We start from the raw sequence: 4,419 nt of genomic DNA, 5'->3' as shown, positions 1-4,419 counted from the left end.
ACTAATAGTTTCTGCAACAGGAAGTTTCTGAAATTTTTAGAAGCAAATAATGCAATGATAGCCACAACTCGATCATAAGCAAATAATGAAATGATAGCCACAATCAATTTCTTAACATCTGACTCGAGTACACCTTTAGCAACGATAGCCTAAACTCGAACAGTTGGCTGCTTCAGTGCAGACATTGAAGAGGCAGCAGCATTGAAAATGAGAAATAAATAATGCATGTTCATTAAAAAGTAATTGTGTAGGAGTTCAAAATACCAATTGTTAATGAGCATAACAAGTACCCACCTTCTAAATGAAGCAAAGTTGATAAAGACATCAACAGTAGGGTGTGCGGCACAAGCTGCTTCAATGCTACATTTATTCAATTTATGACTGTCTAAGAATCAAATCAAAGCAAATAAAGATGTATGAAACATGAAACAGAAATGAAATTTTAGTTTGTCCCCAGAATGTTGCGTAAGCTAACTAGAAGGATAGTTTTAGGCATAACCATATAAAATTCTTATCAGTTACATAAATGCATATAGGAGGAGAACACAATATTTGAATGCTAACATGATAAGGATCTGCAAGATAATATCTAAACAAAAACTAGAAGGTTCTTTAGATCAGCAACAGATAGTTTTTCTTCAATATTCTTCAATTAGCATATTCAAGTTTGAATGCCGATTGTCTGTAATGAGCAGACAACAGAAAAATCCATAACTAAACGAGTTTAAGAAAAGAACAATGGAAAGTGAAAACTATGCTCCACACAATAGCTAAGATGAGCAGCAGTTACAAAGCATTCTTCTTATCCTTGAAAAATGCATTATTAAGGGCATTGAAATAATAGCTTAGCCCAATCATTGCTTACAAAGGCCAGTAAATATTTTGAGCTGAACTTAGTGCCTCAATTTGTAAATCACTTCAGTTTAAGCAGCAATTAAAATAACCAAGACATAGAGAGATGACCTTGTATGTGTTAAATATAATCTCCCTGAACTTTACCTTATCTTTCGGAATTTTCTTCTTCTCGTAACCCCATTTCTTGGCCAACTTCTGAGCTGTTTCTACACCTTCAGCACTAGTGTTCATAGGCAGCACCATGTCATATCCAAACATTTCTATTAGACGCTCAACAAATATTGGAAATTTATCATTATTGAATGCTCGAGAGCTAAGGGTGAGCCTTTCTGCCTGTTTTTGTAATGCTTTCATGAATTTTGGATGACAATGTCCCTACAGCAAGAAGTTATGAAATCAAAACCCATAAAAGCTCATATGAAAAACACAAACAGGCATTGATCATTCATATAAATTCGATTGAATTGAATATCAGTAAATTTCTTGCCTTACATCTTCTATGAATTTGCATTCCCTTGAGATAGAGAAAAAAGAGCAATCATCAAAGTAATAAGCAAGTTGGCAAATGGAAAATCATTGAAAAGAAAAAAAAAAGAAAGAACATTGAAATATGAATAGATAAAAAGTTGCAGCAGTGGTTCAGATAGAAACAAATTCAGTCATCAAGTAACAAATATATACATGACAACACAATTTCCCAACCTTTTCTACCTGATTAACTACAGAATAAGTAGAGAGAAAGTCTAGATACCGTTTTCCTTCTGGATCCCATATACATGATCCCTTTGCCTGAGTGAACACAACTGGTATTGGGTGATAGCTGCATTTCAACAGCTAAAAACTCTTAGACAAGTACAGTATTAGCATTTAGAAACTGCTGCTCATTAGGTTGCTCTAGCAGAAGAAATTCAATACAAGGAAAACTATACACAAGATAATGTAAGTGGAAACTTCATAACATCAAAATGACACAAGTTGAAGAACATCAAAAGTAAAGTTTCTCTCTCTATCACTCTCTCTCTCTCTCTCCAATAAAGATTTGGCACTCGTACAAATAAAAATTACAAAAAATCATATATTGGTCATCACTTGCCAAAGTGAGTATCTTAAACATAAGAGAATTACCTCACTTCATCTAGCAACTGAGTGGTTATTCGTTTTCTTCTGTTGATAGGAGACACCAAAATTACTCTAATGCCACAGACAGCAAGCACTGCTACATCTTCGCAAACAATCGCGCTACCAAGGTCTCCATCCAACAGGTTAGTATTACTAGCATAATGAGATCTTTTCACTATCTCCCTCTGAAAACAAATATCCCCAAATTGGAGGATGGTTGGTTTGGTTCTTTGTTCTTTTGTTTTAATAGCATCATTGTCTACTGAATTTGAGATGACTTTGAATGCCTTCTCTATTGGTTCGGCAATTAGGCATCCATCTACCCTATTGGATAGAATGACAGTAAGACCTGCAAGAATAGTAAAACAAGTCTAATTTCATGTTTAAACAAAACAACTCTAATTGCACATATCACTGACATTGAAGATGTCTTTTAAAAAAAATCAGTGAGAATCCAAGTGCATTATCATGAACTTCATGAAATAACTTCTAGACATCTTTATGATTTATGGATAAGGAATGAAAAGTGAAAATTGGAAGAAGGTTGATAAAACATAGAGGAGAACTGTAACTAAGGGCATCTCCAATGGTAGCAACACCATTGGTTGCCAAAAGTAGACAATTTATTTTAAAATATTAGCTTTTTTTAAAAAAAAAAGAAAAAGAAATAAAGGGTTGGCAAGGTTGCCCAGTAGAGAAGACGTTAGTAGGAAATCTTCATATAAATATTATTTATTGACCCACTTAAACCTTGAAACTGCAGTGGTTCTAGCGTTGCATATGCTCCAAGAATCCAAGTGCATTTAACATAAAAATAAAGTAAAAAGACTATTCTAAACAGACAGTAAAAGTGGGAGGATATCACCTTACAAAACTTAAGGAAAATAAATCCACTTTCAAGCTCAATCCCCATCATATTCATTGCTTCCACAACCTGCAAGCCATAATATTTCATTCAAAAAATGTCACTTTTTATTAAACGAATTAAATACCCCTTAAACTCACTATTCCCTATAATTACATAAACATTTATCCTTGAATACCTTGTCATCCCATGATTCAAGAAACTCTGTATGTCTCAATGTATTTAGTTAGGTAAAATCAAGAAAATTAAAGGAGAAACTATATAATGAGAAGTAAAGTCATGCAATACAACACTCAAATTTTATTAATAAAAATTATCCATCATAACATAACATACTCACAACAAAAGAAAGGCCTTGCTTGAAGTACCATAAGGGTTCCAGATGGAGGAAATGCAAGCCTCCCCAACCAACCCAAAACAAGTCTACCTAGCGCTTGTTTCATAGGATCTTTCACCCCAAAACAAAAATGATGCAAAATGAGTTGATTATTAATGGAATATAAAGCCAATCATCAATGATGTAATCTGAAGAATATAAAGCTATAATACTTGCAGAAATCTGAAGAATATAAAGCTATAATACTTTTTTAATTTTGTTAGATTTAAGATATCGGCATCTATTTATTCCACATGTCTCACCATCACAACGTTATCATTTGTTTTAGATTGATACAACATGTAAAATTCCAAACACAGCAAAACAACACTATATCATACAAGCTACATTTTCCTTTTATGAGCATTTAAAGGTAAGTAAAAATATATACACGTATTTACTTGCACATAAGAAAAGTTGAATACTTGAATTCAAGTGTCAAAACTCAACATGTTCACATACATTCTGATGCATTCAGAATCAAGAAAATTACTGAATTAATAGAACATGACCAGGCAAAAGTATGAACTTGCTCTCCTCCGAGAGAGAAGACACAAATATCATATCATGTAATCATAGTATTTTTTTTACTACTCAAAAAGGAAAACTGCCAAGACTAGAGGGAAAAAAACTGGTAAGAATAAAAACTTTACCACCCAAATGCAAATCCTCCTCGCCATCACCAAGAACAACAAACCTATGCTGCCCTAATGAAGAGGCAGCCATTGGCAAAAATGGATGAAAGGAGAAGCCATTGACAGTATCTGAGGTGTCACACATACAAAAATAAGTTATAAAGGAAAGCGCAAGTCATCTCTAATATGAATTTTTCCACATTCTAGTGTACCAGAGTATACCTAATGCAGCTTGAAAGCTTGATACCCATTGCCCAGTTTTTAGATCATATATATGAACAGAACCATCCTAAAACCAAAACATTAAATTAATAGAAGAAAAAATGCAAGATTGTTTTTCTTAGGGAAACTTGCAATCATCTCATTTCGTTTCAACTATCATCTAAAATTGTGTTCCGGCCTATGCCTTGCAGCAGTCACGATAAGAAATTAACCTAATATAAAATTATATTTAAACCACTTTAGATATTTAATTAAATCATTTTGCAACATACAAAAGTATTAATGTGAAGATGCTTTGCACTGTTTGAAATTTGGATGGGTGCACTATGGGTTTGCATATATTTCAG

The sequence above is a fragment of the Humulus lupulus genome, chromosome 8 (assembly GCF_963169125.1).
Source record: "Humulus lupulus chromosome 8, drHumLupu1.1, whole genome shotgun sequence".
Lineage (NCBI taxonomy): Eukaryota > Viridiplantae > Streptophyta > Magnoliopsida > Rosales > Cannabaceae > Humulus > Humulus lupulus.
The sequence above is the reverse complement of the archived record's forward strand: the minus strand, read 5'-3'. Positions refer to the sequence as shown.